This window comes from Nematolebias whitei, chromosome 18, assembly GCF_014905685.2.
Source record: "Nematolebias whitei isolate Nwh7 chromosome 18, NemWhi1, whole genome shotgun sequence".
NCBI classification, from domain to species: domain Eukaryota; kingdom Metazoa; phylum Chordata; class Actinopteri; order Cyprinodontiformes; family Rivulidae; genus Nematolebias; species Nematolebias whitei.
Genome location: NC_056515.1, coordinates 37,882,732 through 37,888,802, shown reverse-complemented (window position 1 = coordinate 37,888,802; position 6,071 = coordinate 37,882,732). Strand labels below are relative to the sequence as shown.

At 42.0% G+C, this 6,071-nt stretch overlaps 1 protein-coding gene across 1 annotated transcript in view; it reads left to right on the top strand.

Moving 5' to 3' along the window:
• The first annotated feature begins 1,875 nt into the window (after window positions 1-1,875).
• The window catches only part of gsna (gelsolin a), a 19,616-nt gene continuing 15,420 nt past the window's right edge, over window positions 1,876-6,071 (top strand). The window contains exon 1 of the mRNA XM_037692162.1: window positions 1,876-1,937. The gene's annotated coding sequence lies outside the window, so the exon portion shown is untranslated. The remainder of the gene's footprint in view (window positions 1,938-6,071) is intronic.

Sequence of the window (6,071 nt, the reverse complement as noted above, 5' to 3'; positions counted from 1 at the left end):
AAAAGGCTATTTACAATTTTAAAATAGCTAAAAGCTAACTTAAAGCTTAAAGTAGCAAATTGCTGTCTAAAGCTAAAAACACCTGAAAGCTAACTTAAAGATTAAAGTAGCAAATGGTTGTGTAAAGCTAAAAGCTAACTTAAAGCTTAAAGTAGCAAATTGCTGTCTAAAGCTAAAACAGCTAAAAGCTAACTTAAAGCAGCAACTGGCTGTCTAAAGCTAAAAACAGCTAAAAGCTATCTTAAAGCGTAAAGTAGTAAATGGCTGTCTAAGCTTTAAGAAAGCTTTTAGCTAAGTCTAGCTGTAAAGTAGCAAATGGCTGTCCACAGCTAAAAATAACTCAAGCTAACTAAAAGCATCAAGTAGCAAAGGGCTGTCTAAAGCCAAAATAGCTAAAGCTAACTAAAAGCATAAAGTAATAAAGGGCTATATAAGTTAAAAAAAATGGCTTACAGTTAATGAAAAGCTTAAAGTTGCAAAGAGTTGTCTAAAGCTAAAAACAGCTAAAATACAGATTAAAGTAGCAACTGGCTGTGTAAAGCTAAAATTAACTCAAGCTAAGGGGGAGTGGTGGCACAGAGGCTAGAGATGGTGGGCCTGAGATCAGAAGATCGCCGGTTCAAGCCCCGGTACAGAAAACATCAAAAATGTGGGTGGGGTAGGTGAAGGACGCACACCTGCCCCCACCCTCATTTGCCCCACCCTGGGCCCACGAGCAAGGCCCTTAACCTTAACCCCCATCTGCTCCTAAACAGGTCTCTCTTGAAAATTAGTTCTCGTGGCTCAATGAGACTACCTGGATAAATAAAGGCTAAATGAAAAAGAAAAGAAAAATAAAGCTAAAAATAACTCAAACTCAAAGCCTAAATTTGCAAAGGGCTATCTAAAAGTTAAAAATAGTCACAACTAAAAGCTTAAAGAAGCAAATGGCTGTCTAAAGCCAAAATAGCTAAAGCTAACAAAAAGCTTAAAATAATAAATGGCTATTTAAAAGTAAAAAAAGTAGCTTACAGTTAACTAAAAGCTTAAAATTGCAAAGGGTTATTGGCAATTTTAAAATAGCTAAAAGCTAATTAAAAGCTTAAAGTAGCAAATGACTGTCTAAAGCTAAAAACAGCTAAAAGCTAACTTAAAGCTTAAAGTAGCAAATGGCTGTCTAAAACTAAAAATAGCTAAAAGCTAACTTAAAAATAGCTAAAAGCCAACTTAAAGGCTTAAAGTAGCAAAGGGTTGTCTAAAGCCAAAATAGCTAAAGCTAACAAAAAGTTTAAAATAATAAATGGCTATTTAAAAGTAAAAAAAGTAGCTTACAGTTAACTAAAAGCTTAAAATTGCAAAGGGCTATTGACAATTTTAAAATAGCTAGACGCTAATTAAAAGCTTAAAGTAGCAAATAGTTGTCTAAAGCTAAAAACAGCTAAAAGCTAACTTAAAGCTTAAAGTAGCAAATGGCTGTCTAAAACTAAAAATAGCTAAAAGCTAACTTAAAGTAGCAAAGGGTTGTCTAAAGCTAAAATACCAACAAAAAAAAAAAAACTAACTAAAAGCTTAAAGTATCAAATGGCTATCTAAACAGCTAAAAGCTAAACGTTTAAAGTAGCAAAATGCTATCTACAAGTTAAAAATAGCTAAAGGGTCAGATTAGCAAATGGCATGCTAAAAGTAGCTAAATAAAACCAAAAAGTGTCAAACTACCAGCACACCTCCCCCTCTCAGGGAGGGGGGCGTGTTGAGGGAGCGTCGCACACCTCCCCCTCTCAGGGAGGGGGCGTGTTAAGGGAGTGTCGCACACCTCCCCCTCTCAGGGAGGGGGCGTGTTCAGGGAGTGTCCGGGCTCTGCGGCTCCTCTCTCCGCCTGAACGCCTCTCTGGTTCCGCTGCAGCTCGGAAGGCTCAGACCGGTCCATCCATTCCTCCTTCAGAAACCTCCACATTCAGGTAAAGTTCCTGTTATCAGCCACATTTGGTCCTTTTCATTGTCAAACTGCAGCTTGGAGTTCGGATTGAAGCTGTAATCTGCGTTCAGGACTATTTAATCCCAGCCCAGATTGGAGAAACAAACAGGCAGAATGAGATCTGGAACCGTGCGCCTCTGTTTAGTTGGAGTTGCTTTGTTGTCAAAAACAAACAAACAAAACAAAAACATAGTAAAAACGACTTAAAGCTTCTTTATTCGCCTTTTCTTCCCACGGAACAGTGACCATATATGGAGATCCGGAGGAAACGGCCTGAAAGTGCTGCGTAATTTCTCTCATCCGACGGTTCTGCTCGACCCAATAATTCAGTTTATTTCTACAGCTCAAGTCACAACAGAAGTCATCTCAGGGCACTGAACAGAAACATTCACATGCACACAAAAAAGACAATTAGTAAAAGTTCTTTATCTAAGGAAGCAGCAGATTGTGTTGCAGCTTCAGTTTATCACAGTCTCCCATCCTGAGCAAGCACAAAGGAGACAGTGGGAAGGAAAAACGTCCTTTGAACAGAAAGAAACCTCCAGCAGAACCAGGCTCAGGACGAGCGGCCATCTGCTTTGACCAGCTGAACTCACTCCTCCGTGAAGCGAACCAGAAGCTCATCCAACATTTCTGCTTCCTTCTCGAGATCTCCATTCTAATCTGGGGCTCCTCTTCCCTAATCTGTGTTATTAGGCGTGTGTGGTTGCCATGGAGACAACCAAAGACTGTTTTGAGGAAGTTTAGTCACAGCATCTAGTTTGCTGTAGCTACAATCAGATGAGTGAGTCAGACTGAGATGTTCTTGCAGGCGTGCAGTAACAAACTCTCGTGTTATTACGAGTTAATTAATAAACAATAACTGATTTAATATTGATACTAACTTTTGAATAACGTAGCATGTTCAGCAAACAACTCGCGCTGAAGGTTTCATGGTGATAGCTAAAGGGAAGTGAAGAAATTACACCTTTTTTTGTGATGCTCACAACTATTTAACTAATCCAGAATCTTGTATTTTAACCCTCCTGCTGCCCTTGGGTCAAAATGACCCACAAGGCAGTTTGAACCCAAGGGAAGCAGGAGGGTTAAAATGCTTTATTTTGCTTCAATCATTAATCATCGTCAGTTAAACGTTCGAACTTCCTGACCTCGTTCGGCAGCGACAGACGAACCGCAGACGAGCTAAGATTTGTTGGTCGTCTCTGAACTGGTGCCTAAAGGAACTTAGATGTGGAAAAAAAATTTAAATATAAATTCAACGAAAAAGCTAAAACATTTCTGCGTGCTGGTGAAGATCCTCAGTCGTCCAGGACACAATAAATCCCATCACAAGGACACGCATTCCTCCAACGACTGATATCTTTTTAACCTTTAATGTAGCCTAATCAGAAAAACTTCAAATGACAAGTTTTTTCTGATTATTGAATTTTAGAAAATCAAAATCCTGCAGGAGTTTCACAATAATTGTGTTGCCCTACAAAACGGTGATCGTTGATAATCTTAGCCAAACTTTAGCTATTTACGTTTTTTTCAAATGTAAACACTCTTGCAATGTTCTTAACAATATTTGCGCTTGATTATCTTAAACAATATATGCCGCTCGTGAGGCTCACTCAGGTATAAGACAGACCCTGCCCCCTCCTTTCTCTTCTGTGACAGACAGCGTCAGAAAAAGAAAGGAGGGGGTGGGATGTCTGTCTTATTATACCCGAGTGAGCCGCACTCAGCCATGCTCAGCCACTCGGTCTTTTTTTAAACTGATTCGCTCTTATTTTTCCACCTAAGCATTTTCTCCGATATTCTACATTTGTTCATCCCTGCTCCCTGAGCAGTAGCGATACGGAAAGACAGACCCCGCCCCCTACTTTCTCTTTCTGAGGCTGTCACAGCAGAGAAAGAGAAAGGAGGTGGCAGGGGTCTGTCTTTCACCATCGCCTCTGCTTTGACAGACAGCCTCAGAAAGAGAAAGTAGGGGGCGGGGTCTGTCTTCCCCATTGCAAATCGTGTGTCGTGTACAGTCTGACACTGAAATCTCGGGAAAGAGTGAGTCCGCAAAAGACGAATCGTCACGCATCGAGGGACAACTGTATTCACCAGTTTGGACGTAACAGTCATGCAGACGCTGCATGCACGATGAATGCAGCGGAGCCCTGCATCAGGGTTGCCAGATAAATAAAAAAAAATGTCTTATTTACCCCCTCCTTTTCTGTGCACATGTTCAACAAACACAACACACACCTCATCTTAGAATATCTTTACTCAGCACATATGACAGTTTAGGTCAAAACACTATCATTTTACAGCCATAGTACTATAGTTCATCATTTCTTATCTGGCAACCTGACTGACATGGAAACTAAAGTGTTTTTGTGTAAACCCACTAATTTTTTTGTTTATTACCCCAAATAAACATTGAAAAAAAAGGTTCTCCTGTAAACATGGCCTAAACGGTACCTTTAAAAAGAAGGCGAATGTTTAAAAAACATTATTAGATGTTTATTTTCTCAGGGAAACTGGAGCGTTTTCATCGCTAACCGCGACGTGTGTTGAACACTCGCCTCACAGAGCAGCTTTTCACTCTCTGCACGCACATGAGGGTTTCTAAAATACACCTTGTGATGCTTCACTTCACTCCAGCCTCACCTGGTGCTGGTTCCCAGAGGCCTGACAGTAACCGCTCATACGTCAGAGGCTGTTTGCAGAGTCACCAACAGCCGTTTTCATCGTGTAAACAGACATTAGGTTTGCTGTGTCTGAACCAAGAGGCTCCGGGTGGCATGCATGGAGAAACTGAGTCATCAGAACGCACCCACCTCCTCCTGAAGGAGGACTCTTGAAGCTGTGGGGGATGGAAACTCAGAGCAGACGTCCAGATTCCACGAGCGACTTTATTTTGAGTTCGTTTTGTTTTCAAAGTGAAACTATGACAGATGAGTAACTGTAACGGTGTCACAAGAATCCACAGCTGCGGGGAATCGTGTCAGAGTTTCAAACTCAGGCCTCGACATGACAGGGAGGCCGGTGAGGGGTGGGGGAGGGGAGAAAATATGTGAGAGAGTCACGCTGGGTTTGTCAGCAGTGGAAGGGGTGACGAGTGGATCACTCTGCAGAGGAGCGAGCAGGCTGCAGGAATATTATCTGCTCTTCCCAGACAGCACGTCTGTGAAGCAGCTCTGCCCAGTAATCACATGACCTGTTCTATTTACGCAAGCGGCTGTCTGGACCCAAACAAACGTCCCGTTGACTCACTTCACCCAACCTGGAACAACTGAGGATCCTTCAGCTCGGGGTTCTAACCTGAGGGCTTTCTCGGTTAAGACATCGTCCAAAAAGATGGTAAATACAACAGCGGACTGGTGGTGAGGTGGAACTTCTACTTTGTCACATTAAACAACAAAGATACAGGACAGTGTCGACTGGGAGTCACGCCCCACGCAGGGACATACTGGACGCTTTTCAGGCCCAGTAATCAGGGAGGGGAGGAGAATTGGAAATATTCTCCATCTGTCTTGTGAGCGTGAACAAAATATGTGAGGTTTAGGTTTATTGTCATATGAACAAGGTCAACACAAGGTCAACAATGCAATGAAAGGCTAAGGACGAGAAGAACCGTCTCGACTCGCCAAAAAAAACAAACAAGAAATACCAAAGCAGGCAATAAAATACAAAATAAAGCGCAAAAAGTGAAAACAAAATACATCTACAGCAGCACGATCCTATTAGCAGAGTGGTTCTGTTGGCAGTGGGGTTATGTTAACAACATGGTCCTGTTAGCAACATGGTACTGTTAGCAGCATGGTACTGTTAGCAGCATGGTACTGTTAGCAGTGTGGTACTTTCAGCAACATGGTCCTGTTAGCAGAATGGTACTTTCAGCAACATGGTCCTGTTAGCAGCATGGTACTTTCAGCAACATGGTCCTTTTAGCAGCATGGTACTGTTAGCAGCATGGTACTTTTAGCAACATGGTCCTGTTAGTAGCATGGTCCTGTTAGCAACATGGTCCTGTTAGTAGCATGGTCCTGTTAACAACATGGTCCTGTTAGCAACATGGTACTGTTAGCAGCATGGTCCTGTTAGCAACATGGTACTGTTAGCAGCATGGTACTGTTAGCAG